The sequence below is a fragment of the Nelumbo nucifera genome, chromosome 5, assembly GCF_055504915.1.
Source record: "Nelumbo nucifera cultivar China Antique chromosome 5, China Antique-T2T, whole genome shotgun sequence".
Taxonomy (NCBI): domain Eukaryota; kingdom Viridiplantae; phylum Streptophyta; class Magnoliopsida; order Proteales; family Nelumbonaceae; genus Nelumbo; species Nelumbo nucifera.
The window spans coordinates 61436840-61463173 of record NC_142653.1 but is presented as its reverse complement, the minus strand read 5'-3'; the positions used below and the strand labels follow the sequence as shown (position 1 = coordinate 61463173).

Sequence of the window (26334 nt, the reverse complement as noted above, 5' to 3'; positions counted from 1 at the left end):
AACAGAGTTTTGGTTGGCATATATGAATGCAATATGTTGAATATAATGACAACTATTTATGCTGAAAGATATTGAATATGATATAATTTCCAAAGGAAAAAGACTAGAAAAGCTTGGGATCAAAATGTTATGCATAAAATTAGAAATTACGAAATTCTATTGGTGAGTCATTGTATGGAATTCTGAAGTTGTTAATAAGCCCGAAAGAGCAAAATCTTCTCATGTTGAAATGTTCCAAGACATTTACATTCAATGTAATGTAAAAGAAGGTGTATTTGGGGCAATGATGAAGATAAATTTAGTTAATTAGGTTTTATAGCAATGCAACTTGATTCTTCATAATTGTCCAAGAACAAAAGTGATGCTAAAGGAGATATATAATCAGTAATCAGAGGCTTGAAGTCAATAAAACCGCTATAACTTAGAGACCGGGATAGATGATAATTTTCAAATCTCCTAACTAAAGACCAATGGGGTGAGCTCTTCTTAATTCTGTTGCCAATAACAATCTCTCTCTCTCTTATGGAGTTTTATGAATTTCTACTTTACCATAAAGTAGTACATGTGAAATGCAAGAGAGGAAGATGTTGTGATGTGAGGCAAAAAAGACGATCATCTGTGTGGCCACCACTGGACATACCAAGTGCACTTCTTAATGGTTCTTGATTTTTTTTACTAGTTGAGTTTTATTTTGAAAATTTGAGATATATTGGAGGGCAAATTTGACGTTTCACTTTTTTTCATTAATATTTAACAGTAATGTCCATTGTTAGAAAACTTAAGGGTATCTTAAGTAATTTTTTAAATAGTATGGTAATTTTTTGTCCATTTACTAAACCATAGGGGTACTTTAAGTATTTAACCCATAAACTTACTCAAAAGTAATCAATCGCTTTATTCACAAATTTGCAAATTCACAAATCTCGTCATAACAAAACTTCACACTTCACTTTGATAGAATTCAAAGATGTCTTTGCTTGGTCTTATAATGAAATGCCTGGACTAGACCTTGCCTAGTCAGCTACACCCTACACATAGACCCCATAAAAGCCAGTTAAATAGTCATCAAGAGTTTCCAATCCCAATTTAGAGATTAAAGTCAAAGAGGATGTGGAGAAACTCCTTAGAATGGGATTCATTAAACCATAGCTTACCCGAAGGGGCCTGCAAATGTGGTACCTATAAAGAAAAAGAATGGGCAGCTCAGGTTAGTACAAAAATAAACCATCGAAATACTATAAGGAAAATCATGATGAAACTATTAAGTGACAAATACTTCATTGCACACAGGTGTTGTGTAGATTCAAAGACCTCAACAAAGCCTATCTCAAGCATGAGTTCCCACTGCCAAACATGAAAACCCTAATAAACTCCATAGCATGACATGAATTCTTCTCCTTCCAAGATGCTTACATGAACTATAACCAAATCCAGATGCATCCAGATGATGTACCACATACAACCTTCAGAACACTATTGAGCAACTTTTATTATAGAGTGATGTCATTCGGTCTGAAGAACGTAGGGAAACCAATTAAAGAGTAATGAATTGCATTTTCCACAACATGATACACAAATAAATAGACTGTTATATGGATAATGTTGTAGTTAAAGCCACAAAGAGAGAGGACTACATAAAAGTCTTAAGATAAGTGTTCAAAAGAAGCAGAGAACACAGCCTACTCATGAACCCAATTAAATGCGCATTTAGAGTCAAATCAAGGAAATTCTTGGGATACAAGGTAGACGCCAAAGGAATTCACCCAAATGAATCAAAAGTCAAAGTAGTCCTAGAAATGCTTAGCCTAAAAAATGAAAAGCAGTTAAAAGCTTTTCTAGGAAAAGTGTCATACTTAAGAGCATTCTTCCTAAGCCTCGCCATAGTAGTAACCCCATTGCTTAAGTTGACAAAGAAAAACACCCCTTTCAAATGGGAAACTATGCAGGAGAATGCCTTCAACAAAATCAAAAGGGCTCTAGCCAAGGAGACATGGTTGTCAAGGAACTAGTCTTCTTATCCTACAAAACATTAATCCAAAAACTATGCCAAGTCATCATCAATGTTATATTTAACTACTTGTACAAAGCCAAAAATAAGTTTGTAGACTCAAGTGGAAGGCATATCAAGTGGAAGGCATACCGAGGGTGTATCAAACAACACACCATAAAATTAAAGGCTGGAGTGATTCGAACCTAAGGCACCAGCACCAAATAATTAAATGCGTCATTAACCATTAATCCAACATTCATTTAATGTTAATAACCAATTCAAATAAACAACATATGTTATATTCAACCACCCCAACTATAAATTAAAAAGAATAATATATAAAATTAATACTTTATAAACTAATAGAACAAATAATCTATCAAATCCACATTTATATCAAAAAATGATTTTTAATCTCAAGAAATTTATACAAATAAAAATATTAATAATAAAATAATTATTTTAGTACTTAAAATTTATAAATTTGCACATGATATGTATCTTAAAAATTCTATAAATTATTAATTAATATTTTAATTTATATAAAATAAGAATATATTTATTATTTACAAAAATAAAATATTATTGACAAATTATTTAAGAACATAATATAAGTTGAATCTATCAAATCCACTAATCTACATTTATATCAAAAAGTTGATACTTTGACGAAATAAAAAATTAATAATGGAATAATTATTTTAGTAATTAAAAATTATGAATTTATACATGATATTTATCTTTGAAGTTTTAATAGATTTGATATATTTTAAGATTATATATTTTTATAAATTATTAATTGATATTTTAATTTACATTTTATAGTAACATATTTATTGCTTACAAAAATAAAAAAAAATATTATTTACCAAACATTTGAGAATTAAATTTTTAGTCAACCTTTTTGTTAAGGTTAAAAATTAGAAAAAAAAAGATAAATATAAAATATTTGATATAATAATTAAAATATAATAGTTGCATATGTATTTTTGCCTTGGACTTTAATAGAAAATAAAATAATAATGGTTGTGTATGTATTAATTTGTAAAAGTCTATATAATATATGTCTTGGACTCTTGATTAATGTATTATCAATAAAGTTGTATGATATCTATGCATATTACTATAATGATTGTAATGTATTTCTCTATATATACCATTAAAATTACAGTTCTAATGTATTTATACGCTATTTGTGGTTATTTTGACATGAAATTTAATGGTATTAATATACTTATGGAATTTGTATGCATTTTCCTAGCATATCCAATCATTTTCATATTATTTTCGTCTATATCCATGTGTTTCCAAAGCATATTTGTATCCATATCCATATCTAAGTTGTTTGATATGATACTCAATATACCATTACTTTAATCCTTGGGTACAACAACAATTGCGGAGGGATATAGAGAAGCATAAGTAATAGAGAAGCTAAAAAGAGCCTAAAAATTCTATAGAGAAAGGAAAACTATTGTAAAAGTTCCAACTAGTTAGCAAGGTCCTCTATTACAAGATGCTAGTAAAGGTATGAGATATCCATCATATGGATGGCCGAACCCTGTAGGTAGGTTGGGCGAAATTTCAAAAATTTCCCTCTCTCCCATGTGGGAATCACATTCCCTATTTTAGAAAACTGCATTTTTAAGGATCAATCTTGAACCTAAACCAAACCAGATCTGAAACCAGAAGGTAGGAGAGGGATATACCTAATACGGAGTACCAATAACTCCCAACGAATGTGTTCACGCCCAAAGATATTACCAAAGATTGCTCCCACTGAAGATGACACAGCGTAGGGTGGAGCAGATATCAGTAGGATGGCTCTTCAACCAGAACTTGATTCTTCACCAAGAATCTGATGGAGGGTGAGTGAGCACCACTTCATATCACCTTTTCTGCCAAAAGGTGATATCAAGAACCCTTCTTGATCGCTCCTACAGGTGGAGATTGAATTGGCAATGGCAACAATAGCATAAGAAGGCAAGAGTAGAAGATGGCGTCAGTCTAATTGTATGCGGTCTTCTCTCTTGAATCAGTAAGACTGGAGGATGAACTGGGGTTCGCCCTTCTCCTCTATTTATAGCCTTAAAGAGAGCTTCTCCTAATCCCATTAGGAGTTTTCTAATCCAAATCTTGTATTTGAATCTGAACTCTCTTTAAGAGATAAGGATAATCCCTTATCTTATCTGCAGATAAAGATCAACCCTCCTAATCTAATTATGAGTTTCTAGATCTAAATCTCTATTTGGATCTGGACTCTCTGAGTGGATAGGGACAATCCCTTATCCTATCAGCTGATCTAAATTCCTGAACCGCCCCTCTTTAATTAATCTAATTAAGTCAGTTCGAATTGGGCTTTAGGCCCATTAAGTCCATGTGCTCACTTATCCTCCAAACTGCTACCCAATTGGATATCCTTGTATGGCGTGTGACCCAAACATTGATCTACACATCAGCTACATGGGTTCAGCCCAACCTCTATTACAAGGCCTGGTTGAATTCATTGTATGAGATAGTGAACCCCTGAGTCTATCACCATGGGCTCTTAATGGGCCCAACATTTACACTAAATGGTCTGTGGGTCAAGCCACCTTATAAAAAGCCAAGGATTGTGGACAGATGCAAGATTAGCCCATCAGGTATTACCCTCAATGGTCTTACACTTAACCTCTCAGCCCATAATGATCAAACACTGCCCGACAAGAGAGGACATCTCCCTCGGCTGCAAGGTACAATGTTGCACTCTCTACTCACATGGATCCCGGGAATTAAAACCTTTTGCAAACATTTTGAAACCATAATATATATGTATATCTCTATATAAATATATTTTGCAAAACAAATTTCAATGGTTGAAATCGGTTGCCGACAACTTTGGTTTCCATCAGAGAGACTGCATCCCCGATCATTCACTTTGTCCGACAAAGGGGTTGATCCTGTCACTATGATCACCCACTTAGATGAATTCTCGGACTGCCCCAACATACCCAGGTTTTGACTCCCTCTAAGGATCTCACTGATTGGCATATCAAAGACAGTCCAATCTGACACCTAGTGCAGTATCATAATCGAGTCTAGGGGTCAGGTGTAACATTCTAGTTTTTCCCATCTATCTCCAAGGTCCAGGGCAATATTGGAATTCTGGTCTGGTTCAGGGTTTCAAGAAAACCCACACTGCATGTACCTCATGCCTCACCCTGGAAGCTGAGACAAGCCACCCCAACCAACTTGACGGCACATCAGTGTCAGCCTTGCCAGGATAAATCTCCCCAAATCTATCCAACAGCTATGAAGATTCTAAACTAACACGAATCTCATATGTGTCCAGTTTAAGGGTATTACACAGAAACACACCATAATAACATGAATCAAATATATACTTTATTCATTTACATTAAATGTCATAATGTACATCATTCTGATTGGAGCTAAGGGCATACATTGTCTAACAGCTCCCACTTGCACTTAGGTCCAATCTGGTATAAGCCGGAGTCCCAGACTTTCCACGTGTTTCTCAAACACTTTCTGTGTCAGTGGCTTAGTCAATGGGTTTGCCACATTTTCCGCTGAATCTACCTTTTAACATCAATCTCCCGTAGATCCAGTGTTGTCACACAACAGGGGAATGGGTGATGTGCTGAATTCAAAATTCCAGAATGAACACCTTCATTCATAAGGCAGCCTCACTTACGGCAATGTATTCGGCTTCGGTTGTGGAATCCGCCGTGTACCCCTGTTTGCTGCTTTTCCAGCAAATAACACATGATCCTATCGTGAAAACATAACCAGATGTAGACTTTCTATCATCTGGATCTAACTGGAAGTCGGCATCAGTATACCCCTGGATCTGTAGTGAACTACCATCGAATAACAAACAAAACTCTTTTGTCCTTCAAAAGTATTTTAGTATGTTTTTCACAGCAGTCCAATGCTACTGCCCTGGGTTTGACTGGAATCTGCTTACCACACTCACTGCCTGAGTGATGTTAGGACGAGTGCACAGCATGGAATACATGATGCACCCTACGGCTGAGGCATAGGGAGCGTCCTTCATGCTCTCAATCTCTTCGGGAGTCTTGGGAGACATTCCCTTGGAGAGAGTGACTCCATGCCTAAAAGGAACATTTCCTTTCTTAGAGTTCTCCATGCTATATCTCTTGACTATCTTGTCAATGTAAGCAGATTAGGATAATCCTATTATCCTCTTCGATCTATTTCTATAGAGCCGAATACCCAATATGTAGGAGGCTTTTCCAAGATCTTTCATGGAGAATTGCTGTGAAAGTCATACTTTCACCATAGTCAACATTCCTACATCATTCCCAATGAGTAGAATGTCATCTATATACAGAACCAGGAACGTAACCTTATCCCCACTGGATTTCCTGTAAATACAGGGCTCATCCGAATTTTGCTCAAAGTCAAACTTTTTGACAGTAGAGTCAAACCGAATTTTCCAACTCCAAGAAGCTTGCTTAAGTCCATATATGGATCAGTTTAATTTACATACCATGTGTTCCTGACCTACAGCTATAAAACCTTGCGGTTGTTGCATATAGATATCTTCACTAAGAACTCCATTCAAGAACGCGATTTTGACATCCATTTGCCAAATCTCGTAATCATGGTATGCTGCTACAGCTAGCATAATCCTAATGGATTTAAGCATGGCCACCGACGAAAAGGTTTCCTCATAATCGATTCCCTCTTTCTGAGTGTACCCTTTCACCACAAGACGAGCCTTGTAGGTCTCAACCTTACCATCGCGGCCCTTCTTCCTCTTGTAGATTCATTTGCAACCAATTGCTTTTATCCCAGGGGGCGAATCTACTAGAGTCCAGACTCCATTGATTTTCATTGAGTCCATCTCAATTAGATTTATTTTTGTTTCAAATCTGTCCAACATAGCTTCCGTATAAGTTACGGGATCCTCCTCACTTGTCGTGGCTTCCACCAAGTAACTATCCTGGTCATAGCCGAAACGAACTGGAGGCTTGGAAACCCGGGTAGATCTTCTAGGTTGGTCATTACCTGGAGCTTGAGGGACATCTCCCACTACCCCTGAGCTCTCCTCATCAAGAACAAATTATTGACGATGATTGTTCAGGATGTAATCATCCTCCAAGAAATAGGCATTTTGACTACAGAACACCTTCTGTTTTCCTGGGTCATAGAATAGGTAACCCACAGAGCCTTTGGGGTAGCCTACGAATTGGCAACGATTGGTTTTGGATTCCAATTTGTCTGCACTCATTCTTTTAACATATGCCGGACAACCCCAAATCTTCAAGTGTCTTACACTTGGTTTCTTACGGTCCAAAGCTCATAGGGAGTCTTTGGAACTGATTTGGTTGGAACATGGTTCAACACGTATATCGCAGTCTCTAATGCGTAACCGCAAAAGGATGTGGGTAACTCTGAGTGTACGAGATGTGATCGGGCCATATCCAATAAAGTTTGGTTCCTCCTCTCTGACACACCGTTTAGCTGTGGTGTAGTAGGAGGAGCTAACTGTGATACTATCCCATTGACCTTCAAGTAGTCTCTGAATTCGTTAGAGAGATACTCGCCTCCTCGATCCGATCGAAGGGTCTTAATTTCTCTCCCTAACTGTTTTTCAACCTCTTGTCTGAACTCTTTGAACTTTTCAAAGGATTCAAACTTGTGCCTATACATCTTTCAGGCTTATCGTTAAATGGTCGTTTTGTCATCTTACCCTGAAGGCAAGGTTCACAGGTTGGAAGATCTTCTACAGTTAGAAAATACAAAGAACCATCATTTACCAACCTTGTGATACAATCTATGTTGATGTGGCCAAGTCGGTAATGCCACAGGCACGTGGGATTAACTGTATCATGGGTTCTTTTCTTGGGGATATCATCCGGCGTAGTTTCGGTTATGTTAGTTTCCAGAGAATGATGGAGAACATAGAGATCATTCTCAAGTTCTCCGTATGCGAGGAATTTTTTATTTCTTTTAATAGTAATCCTATTACTAAAGAAAACAGAATATCCATCCACACACAGTTTTGAAACAAAAATTAGATTTATTCTCAAATTCTATACATAAAGACAATCTTTTAGTACAATAATTCCTTCTCTGAAAATTAACTCTACAGTTCCTATAGTTGTAGCTGCAACACTTGCAGAAGTCCCCAAGTAAAGAGTCACTTCTCTGTCACTCAGTCTTCTGCTTATCCTGAACCCCTGCAATGAGTTACATGCATGAGTCGAAGCCCCGGAGTCAATACACCAAGAAGCAGAAGTTACCAACAAATTGGCTTCTATGACACAGGATTCGAAATTACCTTGTCTCTTGGATTCCAGGTACTGAGGACAGTTCCTCTTCCAGTGGTCGACCTGCTTGCAGAAGTGACGAGCATCTGATGTTTTGTCTTTCCTCTGCCTCTTGGACTTAGTAGTTTTCTTTTGAGGCTTTTTCTTAGCCTTCCTCTTCTTCTTGCCCGATTTGCTGGCTTCAACAAGCATGGCAATGGGTCCATCCTTCTTAATCAGTTCTCCGGCCCTCTACAATATATTGTTGAGTTCCTAGATGCTAACATTTAGCTTGTTCATGTTATAGTTCATGATGAACTGATTAAAGAAATGAGGCAAAGAATTTAAGATGACGTCCACTTTCGTGACATGGTCAAGCCCAAATCCAAGAGTTTCAAGTTCATTGATATAACATATCATCTTAAGACAATGGTCATGAACCTGTTGGTTCTTGGACATCTTCGCGGTCATGACTACTTCAAGACCTTCTGCCGAGTAGAACAATTATGTTCTTCATACATCGTTCTTAGATTGTCCAGGATATCCTTGGACAATTCGATTTGATCGAACTATCGCTGTATCGGATTGTCTAAGGATGCTATGATGTAGCAGCAGGCTAGGGAATTTTTCTCTTCCCATTCTTGGTAGTCCCTCCTACAGGCCTCAAAAGCCCTATCACCCAGATGTTTCGGGGCAGGATGTTTAGCTACTTTGTCCAGTTTTTCTGATGTCAGGACTAGTACAAGATTAGGGTACCAGTCAACATAGTTAGGGCCCTTAAGTTTGTTGTCATCCAACAATTTTGCAAATTGTCCATTTGCCATTTCTGATAAAAAGCAAATATTAATCCACAACCTTATTTGATTCATGTTATCTACATAGATGTGGATTTTAATTTATGTTTAATTCCTATTTGTTATCTCTAAGATTTCCCTCCTATCTCAGTGATAGAGACTACGAATTGTGTCTCTGTAAATGTGAAAAATCACATAGGGTGCATGGACCCAACTGTTTTAGCTGCATAATCCCACCACCTTTCTGTGAATGATCATATCCACTCATCTTATGAGTTTTCCCTTTGGCCTTTGTCAGACAAGGTTCATTGCCATTTTAGGTTAAACCTTTCTGTCCAGTGAGTATTTACCCATCATATTTGTGAATGCCAAGGTACCATAAGAGAGCCTTACATTGACTACCTCACAGATGAACACAACGACACAAAAGTAATTTAAAAACTTAAACGGAAGGCGAGAAGACTCATGATGATCAAAGGGTTACTATTTATAGGAAGTCGTTCAATGGAAAACCCCTAATATGCCTTGCATGTAATGGAATTCAAGCCTCACTCCAAATGACACATGAAAAAGAGCCTACAACCCACTAAGGAAGATATAAACTCTAACAACACCTCTTACACCTAGGATTCTACTGGCCAACAATGCTCAAGGATATAGTTGAGCATGTAACAAACTGCCACAAATTCCTAATCTATGCACCGCCCATCCATTAACCTGCCTAACCACTAACAACACCTTTGCCTTCTAATACTTGGAAAACATATCCAATAGAAAAAATAAGACCACCCTCCAGAGGATATTGTTGGATTCAAGTGGCCGTAGACTACTTCACCAAATGGGCAAAGGCAATACCACTCAAAAAGGTTAAAAGTGTAGCCGATTTCATAAGGTAGAACATCATACACAAGTTTGGATTGCCAATGGGAATATTAGCAGATAATGCACCGTCTTTTAACAACTCAAAACCCCTAGGGTAAGATAGAGAAAGGCTAGGCAACTCAATAGTGTACTAGGGAAATATACAAGTAGAGGCAAAAACAAAACACTGCTCAAAATGCTAAAAATGGCGGTGAATGAAAACCAAACCAATTGGACTAACATACTCTTTGAAACTCTATTGACTTGCAGGATAAGAAAAGGAAAACAATAGCCACCATCACTTACAATCTCATCTATGGACAAGGACAAGACGTAGTACTACCCGCAGAAATACATTTGTCGTCAACAAGGGTAGCAAGATGGATTGGCAAAGAACGTGGCAGACACGAGTTATACAAGAAACTAGATACTCTAGATGAAAAAAGGGAGACAAGTCTATTACATCAATTACAATACAAACGAAGACTCACAACTCAGTACATAAGGGGGACATAGTGCTAAAAGTAGCAGCCCATGTGACACAAGGAAAACCTATAAAGAAATTCACACACGGTTAGAAAGGCCCATTCATTATACTCAAAGAAAACCCAAGAGATGCAAATTTGTATTTGCACTCCTTCCAAACTGAGAGAAGCAACGGGATGAAACATTGAATGCCAAATGGTTAAAATTGTATCATCGTTAAACTTCTTATTCATCCTCTATTGCCTTACAAGAATGAATCAACCTCTTTTTACATACTGATATCAACAATGGCTGTATCATAATGTGTACTACATGCAAAAGCATCAATGAAATAAATATTTTGTATGATTTTTTTTTTTTTTTTTGTATTTCATCTACTTAATTCCCACCCCCAAAAGCCCTGACATCACACAAAAGTTGGGCATTGCACAAAAGTCCCAAAAGGCCCAACAAGAAAGGCTCCAATGCCAAAATCCAATAACTCCAAGGGGGCTCTGGCTCAATGGTAAATCTTGAAAAAACTAATAACTCTAGGGGACTCTGGCAAAATGGTAATTCCAAAAGAGATTCATTCCCCAAAATGACAATAAAAAACAGAAATTCTTCGGTGGAACCAGGATTTCCGAGCATCCTTTCGACCCTCTTCAGGATTTCCGAGCATGTTGATCAGGACAACAATAACGATGACGATGCAGGAGAGCTGAGTTATATGAGAGGTAGCAATTGTTGGGGGCTGATGTGGTTGAGGCTCAGGTGTCTAAGATTCTTTCCGATCCATACCTCTTTCCGTGCGAAATCTTAACCGAAGCATTCTTCAAGCTTCAACGACTACTGATGACAGTGAAAGCGTCCTGGTCATCCTTCAAAGCCTCCTGCTTGGCCTGCTCGGCAGCTTGAGCAGCAATTATGCTATCTAGGTCATTACGTAAGGTTTGGAATAGGATCAAAAGCCTCTGTTTTCCACCACATCTGGATCTCTACTTTCACCCTCCAAACCTGGGCCTCCCTGTTCGATCTTCTTCCACCTGCTACTACTACTACTCCTTCCCAATCCAATGGGCTACTTTCTTCACTAGAGCTGCCCACTCCTCTTGCTGGCGCGGATAAACGCATTATTGTCTACTTCACAAGTCTCTGCATTGTCCAGAAGACCTTCGAGGACTGCCGAGTGTGAGATCCATATTGAGAGGCTTTCGTGTTTCCATTGATGAGAGATCTGTCCATGGATGCCGGCTTCTTGAAGGAGTTGCAGAGGATCCTGGGTCGCAAGAAGCCACCAACTTTGCCTAGGGTTTTCGTCGACGGTAGATACATTGGTGGGACTGACGAGGTGAGACAACTTCACGAGATGGGTGAATTGAAGAAATACATCAAAAGGTTTCCCGGAGGCTGAGCCCGGAGTTTGAGAAGAATGTGGAAGATATCAATTTATTCTCTGCGAACATTGTAATGGGAGCCACAAATGCTACACAGAGAAGGGAGGATTCAGGTCTTGCTTGGATTGCAACGAGAATGGCCTGATCAAGTGCCCAACTCGTTCTACTGTAGTCCTTTGATCCATCGGATCAGGGGGTTGGGACTTGGGAAATGGGGAAACAAGCAAACAAACGAGAGAGAGAGAGAGAGAGATTAAACAACAGATTTCTAGGCTTTGTAATATGGAAGTTGCTAACCTCTTCTGTTTTCTTCTTAAAACGGTTAAATCTTTTTTTTTAATTTATTGTTTTTAATATCAAAAAGAAACAGGAGAGAATGAAGGAGTCGTTATGTATCCTATTTTCTTTCTCTGATTAAAATTCTAAAAATTAAAACGTTGATCAGCATATCGACAAACATGTATCAAATAGGTTGTTTTCTCCCCAAAAAAAAGCCCCGGAAAACCGGACTCAAATAACGATCTCACCTGAAGAAGAGCTGCAACAAGTATCTCGTGAAGAGTTGCTGAGTTACAACCTGAGTTGCAGAGATGCAGACAGGTCGCCATTTGAGTCGTGTGCTTGTGCCATTTCCTCAGCTTCCTCAAAATTTTCATCGGATGGGTTTTATTTTGAAAATTTGAGGAATAGTAGTGTAAATTTGACATTTCGTTGATTTCCATTCAGTGCTTAACGACAATATCAATTGTCAAAAACAGTACGGGTACTTTAAGAATTAAGACTGTAAACAGTAAGGATAGAGTTTGTCAATTAGCTAACCAGTAGGAATAGTTTAAGAAATTTGCCCTTAATTTCACATATCAGCATCCACTTAAATTGGGGAAAAAACATAAGCATTGCTCTCTACTTATAACATTAATTTTCCCTTCCAAATAAAGCAAAACGTTGTACCTAAAAAGACTTGGTTAACTTTGGTTAACTTTTGGGGAAGTTAGAATTTGGCATTCGTGGAAGTTAGAAACCATAAACCCAATGAAGTTTCTCTTAGTTAATCTCTAAAATGTTTAGCTTTGGTTAACTTTTGGGGATATCTATGAGACTTGGAAGAAGGAACATATGTTTATAACAAATATAAATCTGATTGTAATTGATGTGAAAATTCAGATAGAAGTAGAAGAATAGAAGAAAGGAAGATGAGAAAAGGAACTGAGATGAAAGATGAAGGCTTCTCACCGGTGACAAGATGGAGGAACTGAGAGTGGAAGCCAAGTCTTCTGCAGTCAAGGTAACCATAATGTAAACAATACATAGCAGAAAGGAAAAAAGAAAGGTAAAAGATGCTTCATCGAGCACTACAGGGAAGGAAAGAAGAACATGGTTTGCTTTCCAGATTGAAAAACAGCAACAATCCTTCAGGAGACGGGTCAAGATGAAGGGGGAGGAAAAGGATGGATAAGTTGTATGGCTGAAAGCAATAATAACTTGGATAAAAGCTTGAGTATCGACAGTGTGGAGGCCGTCGAAAAGCAAGACCTGAACACACAGGAATCTACAATACAGAGCTTCTGATTAAGAAAGAACAGGAAAGCAACAATAAAATTAGGAACATAACAGAGGTAAATTGACACCCCTATCCTCAAATTATAAGTTTTGTGAGATAGCAGAAAATCAAAACCTGCCCTAAAAAGGCATAACCACACTTAAATCTTGGACGAATTCAGGGTGTATGAACTCTAGTATGTGGGTCTAATCTAAGTGATGTGGTGAGGCTCCAAAGAAGGGTGAACAACAAAACTTCTCATTAACCAAAATATTAATTCTCTCACGGACTTAACAACACAAAATATCAGTAGACTTGATTGCTGTGATCCTTCTCTGGAATAGGTAAGAGCTATAGACCCTAAGATATTGGAAGCCCCCCTTTGCCAAATTGAGGTAACCTTATCAGTTCAGTTTTGGTTACTAGTGTTTCTTCTATGCCTGTTGCAAATATTCCAGCATCCCATAATTGGCTGGTAGAACCCATAGTACTTACCAACTTGCAGGAAGGGTCATCAGCAGGTAGGGATTTGCAAATAGGGAAGGAAAAATGAAGGGGAAAGACTTTGGCAGTTTATATCTCTGATGTTTGATGAGCTAAAGGAAAGGGAAGTAGAAGCGAGAAGGAATTTTAGAGAGGAAGAACAGGATCACATACAGAGTTACAACATTAACATTGGAGGAAAAGTTTATTGGAGTTTAATCGCAAAAAAGCTATGACTGGAGAGTGGATAGATAGATAGTGACTATTCTCTCCAAAGTATATGTAACTTTGTACATTTGTTGTGTTATAATTAATAAAAGGAACTATTATTCATTAAAAAAAAAGAATAAATGATCACATTGCAAGGGAACAAAAAAAAAGCAAAAATAAAATACTATGGGCTGGTTGTTGCAGAGACTCGGGATCAAATCCTGCCGACTGCTGTTACCAAGGTTGGGGGTTTATGGGTTTGGGGGACAAGCTAACCCCATGAAGCAAAAAGAAATTTAATATATATTTATATATATATATATATATATAATGGATTTACCTGGACTGACCTCATTGGAGTGCACAAGTAAAGGAATAGAGAATATAAGTTATCACTAAAATAAAGAAAAATAAAAGGAATCTTTAAACCCAATATCCTAGAAGGAAACTTGGAAGCAGTAATGTATCCAGGCCCTTCTGGATTAGGGATGCTTTTAGAGACAACGAAGGAAATGTAATCGCTTTGTTCTCAGGACTAGGAGTGGGGGATTCAGTTAGGGCCAAACTCCTTGCATTAATTCAAGGGGTGCAGATGCCTAAGAACTTGAATGTGAAAAAGTTGTTTGTGGAGGAGACTCTGTGGTGGAGTGGCTGAGGAATCCGGAGACCATCATCTGGGAGTTTAAGGATGAGATTAAAAAAACTAGTGGTTAATGCACAGTATGACCTTGAAGATTCAATGGGTGAGAAGACTGACTAATGGGATAGCTGATATATTAGAAAAACAAGGGGTTAATAGGGAACATTTATGTTGGGCTCAGTTTTGATCTGTTTTTTTTTTTTTTTTTTTTTTTCCTGTTGTGAGAGTTAATCTCTCATCTTTTCTTGGGATCTTTTGTACTGTTGTATATATTGGTTTAGTCTAATAAATATTAAAGTTACATAAGAAAAAAGATTACTAAACATAATATTACAAGAAAACTCCAAGATGTGATGGTTCTAGCACTTTGCTACCACATATATCTATAGAGTGTAGACACAAGAACTCTAATGAGTAATCAATAAGGTCATAAATAAAGCCTGGTTGGGGAAGTGGCAATAAAGGTACAGCCTGGAAAGGAAATTTTGTGAAGGAAGCTAATCAAAACTAGGTATTGTGGAATTGAGTTGGACTGGTTTTCTCTCCCTCCTCATCATGCTTATGGTCCTAGCATTTAGAAGGGGGTTGTGAAAATGCATAAGAAGTATTCTAAGTTTATTATATTAAAACCCAGTAAAGGGGACAAAGTGCTATTATAAAAGGACAGATGATGTGGTGCAAGACCTTTAAGGCAGTTCGACCCTTTATTTTCACTTTGGCAGAGCAGGAAGATACTCTAGTTCATACTTCATAGTTGTCAAGGTGTTACCTAGGCAACTAGGTGCCCTTGGCTGGGAACCTCACCCAAATGCCTTGACTTATAGAAACTATGGAGCTGAGTATTAAGCTATCTAAATCTGAAGGTCCATTACTGATGAGAAACATGTTGATACACCTATAGAGCTGAGTATTAAGCTATCTAAATATGAAGGTCCATTGCTTCCTTATGCTACCTTGTATCGCCAGCTTGTGGGTCTCTATTTATCTCACTATGACTCGGCCTAATATTTCTCATGCTGTTCAGATTGTTAGTCAATTTGCTTTTACTCCTCATCAACCTCATATGATTGTTCATCGCATCATTCAGTATGTTAGAGGCACAACTTCTCAGGGACTATTCTTCTCCTCCTCCCCTATTCAATGCTGATGCAAATTGGGTTGGTTGTCCTGACACGCGTAGATCCACTTCTAGGTGGTGTGTCTTCATGGGTTCATTCATTTCTTGGAAGTGCAAAAAACAACAGACAGTCTCCAAGTCTTCCACTAAAGCAAAGTATAGGGCAATGTCTTCTGTTTGCAGTAAGATTGTTTCATTATAGTCTCTCTTTATGGATCTTGGTATTCAGCTTCCTACTCCTATTCCTCTCTATGCAAATAATACAAGTGTTATCAAGATTGCATCTAACCTTGTCTTCCATGAGAGAACTAAGCATATCAAGGTGGACTGCCATTTTATCAAAGATCTTTTCACTGTTGGGTCTATATCACTTCCTCATGTAGCCTTGGACATGCAGATTGCCGATATCTTCACCAGGACTATGACTAGATTTCGGCATCTCTTTCTTATAAGCAAACAAATGCTTATGTCTATGCATCAATTTAAGGGGGAGTGCAGATTGCCGATATCTTCACCAAGACTATGACTAGAATTCAGCATCTCTTTCTTATAAGCAAACAAATGCTTATGTCTATGCATCAATTTAAGGGGGAGTGTGGAGATTCTATGACTTGATGTATTTTATTAGCATAGTCCCTGTTGTAAATTATATTACTTGTTTTCTTTATTCTCTTTCAACCTTATATGGGCATTCATGTAATTGTACATATCTTTTAAGATATAAGAGACTCTTTGAGGTAGGGATCGACTATTCTGGACACCTCTAAGAATATTCTTGTTCTCTTCTCTATTCGGCCAAGAGTGTTGATAGTCGCTCCCTCCAGAGACCTCAAAAATCACCAAAAATTGAACCACCCCTTCAGAAAACATAAAAGGAACCTAATAAAACCCGAGTGCCTCTCCCTAGGTCAAAAATAAATAATCCTACTACAATCAAGACTTCCTCCTCCAGTTCTTCCTGATTTTGATGATCAACCCAAGATCTAACAGAAAGGGTTCCAAATCCACCAAAAAATCCAAGAAGTGCGCCCTTTTTAAGTCTTTGGTCAGCACTGCAACTTACTATGCAATCGTCGTCTGATCTAGAGCTGCATGGTGGAAAACCCAAAAATATCTTAGAAAGTGCTATGATACAAAGTAGGAAATTCAGAACAGTATCTGGTTTGATAACAGCAATAAAATAAATAAAGAAAAGAGATTCTTGCAGAGAAGATAAGAGAAGAAAGAGAAGAATGGGAGAAGCCAAACAATTAATCTGGTCGCCCCATTCAATAACTTATACACTTATCAAATAAAAAAGAGTACAATGTCTAATATGCCCTTACTAGGGCGGCTGCTACTAATAATATAAAAACAAACATAAACTGTCGGGCCTTGGGCCCAATAACACTAATTAAAAAGAAATAAAAAACTGCTAAACCTCAACAGGTTTCAAGGAGTTTTAGAAAGAGCCAAGAATATGGAACCAAGAAGTAAAAGATCTACCATGTTGAAGAAGCCAGAAAGTACTTTGCAGAAAGAAGACAAAACAAAAAGGGAAGATTTTGGAGTCTTGTGAATATTACGAAGGTTTGAAACAATTTACCTGCTTCCCTAAAGGAAGGACCTTGGGTTGGAATACATTTCTCCAAGCTATTTAGGAGTTCTCTTGGACAACTATCAACAAGAAGCAGTACACAAAGGGAACACAAAATGAAAAACAAGTGAATAAGACAGGAAAAAGAAATAAAGAACTCAGGGTTGAAAGTTGCACTAATTGCGAATGATTTACAGTTAGCTGCAAACCTGGGTAAGATCAATGTTTAGGTGAATACTCCCAAAGAAGAGTGGGGAAAGAGACTAAGACCATGTTTGTCATCGATTCTAAAAAACTCTCGTCCTCAGAATCATCCAGAAAAGAATGGATTCTGGATTTTTCTGTTTCTGAGAAACTATGCAAGTGTTTGGCATAGAACCCTGATTCCCATTTCTCAGAATTAGAATGACATTTGGCAATTTGTTCAGTCTATTTCATTTATCTACCAAAAAAGTTAATAGTTCATTAAAAGAAGAATTAATCTTAATCATACAAGTATTTAACATGTTAATTTAAATATAGGATTAATAATTACAAAAAATTTATTAATTTGTGTTAAATATAAATAATAGTAATCACTGTTAAATATAGTTAACAGTAATTTTTTATTTGTGTTAATTTATTTTGTTATTTTGTAATTGTAATTATAAATTATTTTAACAGTAATTAACTATAATTCCTGTTAATTTTGTTAATTACAATTAATAATTACAGTAAATTCTGTTAAATATAATTAACAGTAAACTGAATTAAACAACTGCGTCTCTCTTAATAATTTGTTATTCCTGTTAACACTAACAATAAGCAATAGTCTATGATTGGCCTCAATCAAACTATGAAAGGTTTGAACCTTTTACTTAAGATGAATGTTGAAATAGTTTTTTTATTATTATTATTTTTTTATCAGCAACAGAAATTTTATTAAATTAGAGAAAAGTTACAGATTTTAGGTAGCCTCAGCTACCCCTTACAAACTTAAGACAAACATTCAACAACAGAAGCTTTGAGTTAAATTACAGTATAGCCCAAAAACAATGCTCTTTGTAAACCCCTTGCTTAGCTAATTGATCTGCCAGGCAGTTGGCTGATCTTGGAATCCATTGAAATACCAGTTGCATCTCCCTTGACAGTCTCCTAAGCATTTTAAGTTCATTCCTGAAGCACCAAGGAATCTTCTCATTTCTTTCCAGCCAGAAGATAATAACCTGAGAGTCCCCTTCAACTATCAGTTTTCTTATCCCAATCTCCATAGCTTTTGAACCCCAAAAACCACTGCCTTCATCTTGGCTGTTGTTGTATCCCCTACCCTGAGTAGTCCTGAGAATAGGCCCACAATAACTCCTTTCCCATCCCTTATCACTCCCCCAATTCCAGAATGACCTGGGTTGCCTATGCTGCTCCCATCAAAATTCAATTTGAGGAAGCCATTTACAGGTGGGTCCCAATCTCTTTGAATCTTCTTTCTTGAGGATGATGAAGCTGCAATTGTGCCCCACGACCTGATTATGTCATCATGATTAAAATCCAAAAATAACTTCGCTGTTTTTACCCAATGTGCCACCTTTCATAATGCCTTCTCTCAGAGTTTCTTAAATTCTTTTTTCCTCAAGTAGGCGATCAAGACTACACTCAGCCTTAAATCCTAATAGATTTCAGATTAGGAAAGGTAGAAGAAAGGTAAGAGAAAGGAAGAAAAGAGAGGAGAAGAATTGGAGAACACAAAGGTTTGAAAGAAGAGACAGATTCTAATTAATCTGCCGCCACCACTCTCTTAGTATTTATAGGTTATGTTCAGTACATAGGGGAAAAAGGACAGATCTGCCCTTAGTACTTACATGACAAATAAAGCAAATAAAAAACTGAAATAACAAACTGACCACCAACTGACACTAACATGACTGAAACAAAAAATTACACATACTGTCCTATGAACACAGTGGGGACTACAGCTGTGGGGCCCACATCAGTGTTCTCTACACTCCCCTCAAATTGGGAATAGATATTTATCATTCCCAACTTGGATAGGTCTTCCTCTAACTTCTTCTTTGGTACAGCCTTGGTGAGGATATCTGCGAGTTGCATGTTGGATGTGATATACGGGAGACACTTCTTGTGATGAGACCCTCTCTCGCACAAAATGTCGATCAACTTCAATATGCTTAGTTCCGTCATGCTGCAACGGATTGTGGGCTATATTAATAGCCGCCTGATTATCACAATACAGCATCAAGGGCTTCTCATAATCAATACCCAACTCTTCAAGTAGTGATCTCAGCCATAGGATTTCAGCCACTCCGTTAGCCATTGACTTGTATTCAGCTTCAGCACTAGAGCGGGAAACAACACTCTGCTTCTTACTCCTCCAAGAGACAAGGTTACCTCCCACAATGGCACAATATCTAGAGGTAGACCTCCTATCATCAGCACTCCCAGCCCAATCAGCATCTATCCACCTTCATGTGATTATTGTTCTTGAATAGTGTACCTCTACCCGGGCATCTCTTCGAATATGCTAATATTCTCTCTGCCGCAAGGAGATGAGTAGTTCTAGGGGAATGCATGTACTGGCTGACAACACTAACTACATAACTGATATCTAGCCAAGTGAGGCAGAGATATAGGAGCTTTCCAACCAACCGTTGGAACATAACTTTGTCTTCAAGAGGCTCCCCGCCCTCTACACTAATCTTGTGATTATGTTCAATGGGTGTATCAGCAGACTTAACACCTAACCTTCTAGTTTCTGCCAACAGATCTAAAACATATTTTCTCTGAGATAAAGATCCCTTGTTTAGATCTAGCAACCTCAATACCCAAAAAGTATCGTAGTGTACCAAGATCTTTCACCTCAAACTCTTGATGAAGGAGCTGTTTGAGGGACTCCATCTCATTACTATTATTTCCTGTCACTACAATATCATCCACATATACAACAAGAAGTGTCAGAGAGGAGTCCATCCTTTTAATGAGCAGTGTATGATCTGACTGGGCCTGTACATAACCGAATCTTCCAAGGGCTAGACTGAATCTATCAAACAAGGCTTTAGGTGACTACTTCAAACCATACAATGCCTTATTTAGTCGGCAAAACTTCTTACCTGTCTCTGTATCATAGAATCCAGGAGGCAACTGTATGTAGACCTCTTCCTGTAAGTCTCCATTCAGAAAAGCATTTTTAACATCCATCTAGAACAAGGGCCAAGAATGACTTGCTGCAAGGGATAACAAAACTCGGATGGTGGTCATCTTGGCTACTGGGCAAAGGTCTCCAAGTAGTCTATACCATAAGTCTAGGTGAACCCCTTTGCAACCAGTTGGGCTTTGTACCTTTCAATGGAGCCATCAGTATTATGCTTCACAGTAAATACCCATCTACATCCAATTGGTTCCTTTCCTTTGGGTAGGTCAACTAGCGCCCAAGTATTATTTTTCAACAAGGCATCCATTTCAACTTGCATTGCATCTTTCCACTCTGGAACTGATAAGGCTTCTTGCACTGTTCTTGGAATAGGGACAATGGCAATGGAAGTGAGATAGGACCGGTAAGAGGGAGATAGGCGATCATAGGATAAAAACTAGGAAATGCAATGAGCTGTAGATGTGGTGCAATGCTATTTCCCTTTACGGATGGCAATAGGGAGGTCAAGGTCATCCGCAGGAGGGGAAGTGGTAGTAGTGGAAGGTGTCTCAGTGGGCCCTAGGACTGTAATACCTGGATCTGGAGCCGCAGAAGGAACTGGAACTGGCCTGGACTGCCGATGACTGGGATCAACCTGCCTGCATCGCCTGTGATAGACTCTCAACTCTTGATCCCTCTGACCACCCTCACCATTATAGCCTTCATCACCCAATGGAATAGGTAAAGGAATAACCCCACTCTCACTGCACTCCCCCTGAGGAAAGAGACCCAAATCCCCACTCTCACTGCTCTCCCCCTGAAGAGAAACCCTAGGATAATAGGGTGTCTCCTCAAAGAATGTGACATCCATGGAGACAAACTTCTTCCCTGAAACTGGATCATAGCAGCAATAACCCTTTTGAGTTTGTGCATAACCGAGGAAAATGCATTTGGAAGCCTTAGGTTCAAACTTGGAATGATGGGGCCCGAGAAGCTGAACGAAACAGGTACAACCAAAGGTTTTAAGGGGAACGGTAAAACTCCTCGTATGGGTATAGAAGGGAAAAAGGGGTTTTCATATCAAGAACCCGGGAAGGAACCCGATTAATGAGATATACTGCCGTGAGGATAGCATCACCCCAGAAGCGAATAGGTACGTTGGAGGTAAACATAATGCTTCTAGCCACCTCCAAGATGTGCCTATTCTTCCTTTCGGCAACCCCATTCTGCTGTGGTGTATGAGGGCAAGTGCTCTGGTGAATAACTCCATGATTAAGGAGGTAAGAGGTCAATGGCTTAGCAAAGTATTCCTTTGCATTATCAAATCTAAGAACTTTGATTTTGGCCCCAAACTGGGTCATCTGATGAAAGTTTTGGGTCAGAGCGGGAACCTCATCTCGAGAACACATAAGATAGACTCAAGAAAAACGAGTTTGGTCATCAACAAACAACAAAAAATATTTGTACCCACCCATAGAAGGGATGTGATATGACCCCCAAACATCAGTATGCATCAAAAGAATTATTACTCCTTTTATTACTCAGAATAAGATGTTCTACAATGTTTGGCAAACTCACAACTCTCACATCTCAACTTTGACAACTCAACAAACTCAAATAAAGCAGAAAACGGACTCTTCAATGACCGAAAAGATAAATGACCTAATCGATTATGCCAAAGCATAACCGGATTCACAAACTGAGAAACAAATGACTTCTTATCCACTGGCTCTTCCCAACGAGAACTCCCTCCGAGCAGATAGATCCCATTCGTCTCACGGCCAGTCCCAATCACCTTCCTCGTCTCCAAGTCCTGAAAAACACATCGGTCATGGAAAAAGGTTACTGAACAGTTCATATGTTTGGTAATACTACTGACTGAAAGCAAGTTAGTATCAAGCTTAGGAACATGCAAGACAGAAGATAAAGAAATAGTATCCGATAACTTGATGTCACCCTTGCCAGAAATGGGAACAAGAGAGCCATCAGCAATGGATACTCTATCTCTACCGGAGGACAAGTGATAAGTAGTGAACAATGATGGCAAGCTAGTCATATGGTCGGATGCACCTGAATCTATTACCCAACAATGTTCAGTATTACCTGGAGCTAAAGCATGGTAGGTTGAGGCTCGAGTACCTGAATGTGCAAATGCAGATGTGGCAGGGGCTGATGGTGACTGAGATGGCTGAGCTGAACTCCCAACTTCCTTTTCCAACTGTATTAGGGCAGCCCGAACCGCGGATAAGGTCTCTAGGGGTGTGCCTTTTGTGCTTGACGAGGATGCTAAATCAGTATTCACAGCCACATGAGCATTACCCTTCTTATTTCTTAGTTTTGCTAGGACCAAATGAGGATGCAGCTTCCAACAAGTATCTTTTGTGTGCTTGGGTTTCTTGCAATGTTCACATACCAGGTCCCGTTTATCTTCCTTTCTCCTGTCCCTTTCTGGATCACTCCCTGACTTAGGTTTAACAGATGCTAGGGCTGGGGAAGGGGGCTGAGGTTGCATCATGACTTTCCTCCTGGTCTCTTCACTATGCACTAGGGAGTATGCTTGAAAGAGGGTCACACTATCTCTGGTTAGTATTTGGTGCCTCACAATGTCATAATTTGAATTCAGGCCAGATAGAAATTCAAATACCCTATTTGTTTCGACTTGCTTTCTGTGAGTCTGTGCATCTTTGGGACTCTCCCACTCAAGAGTCTCTAGATGATCAATCTCATGCCACAGGGATTTCAAGGTAGATAAGCAGATAGAAACTGGTTTATCTCCTTGTTTAAGACTATTCACTTCACACTTCAGTTCATAGGCTCTAGCAACATTAAGGGGTTGGGAATAGGTTTCTTTCATAACATCCCATATCCCCTTGGTTGCCTTTGCCCACAAGTAATTTCGGCTGATATGTAGTTGCATAGAATTACACAGCCATGCCATAACCAAGTAGTTCTCTTGAACCCACTTGGTATACATTGGGCCCTCCTTGGAAGGTTCTTTCACATCTCCCAAGAGGTAGCCTAGTTTTCCCCTTCCCCCAATAACCATCATGGCTGATTGGGCCCATTCCAAGTAGTTTGACCCATCAAATCTCACAGTTGTAATCTGAAACTGGGTTTCAGATATACTACCATAATTATTGTTCCCAAAACTACCTTCTCCCTGATTTTTAAACTCCATCTTTGGTCAAGAATCAGAAGTTACGAACTATTAGGGTTACTACAATAGAAAACAGCACTTGGACAGTCGATCACAATCAGAAATCAGTATGGAATCAATGCAGGTCTGATCTGAAACCAATTTGTAATCACGGTATATGCATGAAACTAGTGCAGGTCTGATCTGAAACCAATCGGCAATCACAGTATCAAGCAGTCCGTACAATTTTTCCACCCCCTAAAAGAGCTCGAAACCAAAAAATAGGTCTGAAACCAACTTAGATAGCAATCTGAGATGCTAGAACAGAATTAGGGTTTTAATCGTAGGTCTGAAATAAGTGCTCAGCCACACTTTCCAAGCAGTCTGTACAGTTAGGTCTTGTCGTAGGGTCAATGTGAAACCCTAAAACTGATCACCCCTGAGAGAAAACCCTAAAACAAGCACTTTCCAAGAAGATAAAAGAGTTCGGCCCAACAGTCAAGTTTGTCGCAGGGTTAATGTCAAACCCTAGAATAGAGAAAAAACCCTAAAACAGTTTGGCCGCTCCTAGATAGGTCCAACCTATCTTGACTGATAGCAATCTCTAGAAAATAAATAAGACTGTTGTTCGCTACCTTCCAAGGTTGCCTGAACCCTAGCCTTCTCTGATTCTTCCTGATTACCAACACTCTACAGGCTGTGGCAAGTCTTCAACAGCTGCTAAACTCTTCTGGTAACCTCCAAGAATCAGCCAACGAACACTTCTTCATAAACTTCCAGCCCTAGATAGTTCTCATGTGGTCGGCTGGACTAGACTCACATGAGAAACCCTAGATAGGCTCTAATACCAAGTAGGCGATCAAGACTACACAAAGGTTTGAAAGAATGGACAGATTCTAATTAATCTGCCACCACCACTCTCTTAGTATTTATAGGTTATGTTCAGTACATAGGGGAAAAAGGACAGATCTGCCCTTAGTACTTACATGACAAATAAAGCAAATAAAAAACTGAAATAACAAACTGACCACCAACTGACACTAACATGACTGAAACAAATAATTACACATACTATCCTACGAACACAGTGGGGACCACAGCTGTGGGGCCCACACCAGTGTTCTCTACACCTCAAAAATTCTTAAGTTTCTTTCCTCCCACACTGTCCAAATCACTGCAGCCCTTGTACATTTCCACAGCATTCTACCTCTCCATTTTGGCCACCTGAAAGAAGTAGACTGAAACAGCCTGTCCAAACTAGTTGGGGTGTTCCACCTGCACCCAAAAAGAGAAAAAAGCAATCTCAAATGCAGCAAAGGGTCAGGAAATTAGAATATGATACCCAGTTTCGCCATTAGCTTCACACAAAACACACCAGTTTGGGGAAAGACAGCAGAAAGCCCCCACTTTTGGAGGGATAGGGTGACTCCAAACCTCTTTAACTCGAAAAGGCAAGGGGGAGGGGGCTGTAGACGACAAAGAACTGAAGAAAGAAGCCCAACTGAAGATTCCTGAGGGATAGCAAGACCAAATGCGGCTATCCACCTTACTGACATCAAAGAAAACCTCCTCCAGAATTTGTAGGAGATCAGAAACAGAACCCAATTCTGTGTCTTACATTCCTATGGAAACCCAGGTTCCACCTAAAACCAGAACCAGAAAGAGAGGGAGTTACAATATCAGAGATAGGTTGTCTTTTGAGAGATGAAAGAGCAAACAACCAGGGAAAACACTCCTTTAAAAGAGCCTCACCCACCCAAAGATCTTCCCAAAATTTGATTTTATTACCCAAATTGAGGTCGTACCTGACGTGGTGAAGGAAAAGCAGTAGAACCTTATGAATAGCTTTCCAAGGGGACGCGCTAGACACCCTGTTGGATACTCCAGCATCCCAACCATTATCAGAGAACCCATGAATGCTAACCTCCACCTTATGCCATAATCTCTGCTTCACACAGGAATCTCCACAACCACTTCCCCAAAAGAACCATATTCTTTTCTTTCAGTCTGCCTAAACCTAATCCACCACATTCCTTCCTCCAACACACCACTTCCCACCTAATTAGGTGATCTTTCTTCTCCTCCCCTAGTTCCCAAAGAAAATCCCTCATAATTTTCTCTATTCTCTTTGCAATTGCTTGAGGCATGCTAAACACTGAAAGGTAGTAAACCGGAAGGTTCACTAAGGTGAACTTGATGAGTCTGATCCTATCCCCTAGAGAGATATAATTCCTCTTCCAAACTGCCCATTTCTTTTCAAACCATTCCACCATTGGGTTCCAGAAAGCTAGTGATCTAGGGTTTGCACCAAGAGGAAGTCCTAAGTATTTCAGTGGCCAATCAGTTGTCACACACCCTAGCTCTTCTGCCCACAAATCTAATTCTCCTTGCTCCAAATTAATCCCCACAACCACACTCTTGGAAGAAGAGATTATGCTTTCAAATGGAAGAATAAGCAGCACTCTTAGTAACAGAGTTTTTCTCAAAGTAATAGTAGGCAATCAACCTGCAAAGAAAGATTGAGAGAACTGGCTATGAAACAGAATAAAAAAGAAAATAATATCATTTCTATACTGAGAAAATAAGATTATATACTTTGAAGGAATTTCTTATTTGAATTAACTACTTATTGCTCTCGCTTTCAAAAAAGCTTCTCTGAAGTCTGAACTCAGCACTCAGCGGCAAGAGCTGGTACGTGGCTTCCCTTTCCTTCTTTTTGGTCTCACAGC

General features: G+C 38.8%; 1 long non-coding RNA gene across 1 annotated transcript in view; it reads right to left on the bottom strand.

The window, feature by feature from the left end:
• Positions 1–877: 877 nt before the first annotated feature.
• LOC148791673 (uncharacterized) overlaps positions 878–26334 on the bottom strand; it is a 41669-nt gene continuing 16212 nt past the window's right edge. The window contains exons 2-3 of the long non-coding RNA XR_016076700.1: positions 12313–16863; positions 878–1179 (exon numbers count right to left, since the gene is read on the bottom strand). This is a non-coding gene — a long non-coding RNA (uncharacterized LOC148791673). The remainder of the gene's footprint in view (positions 1180–12312; positions 16864–26334) is intronic.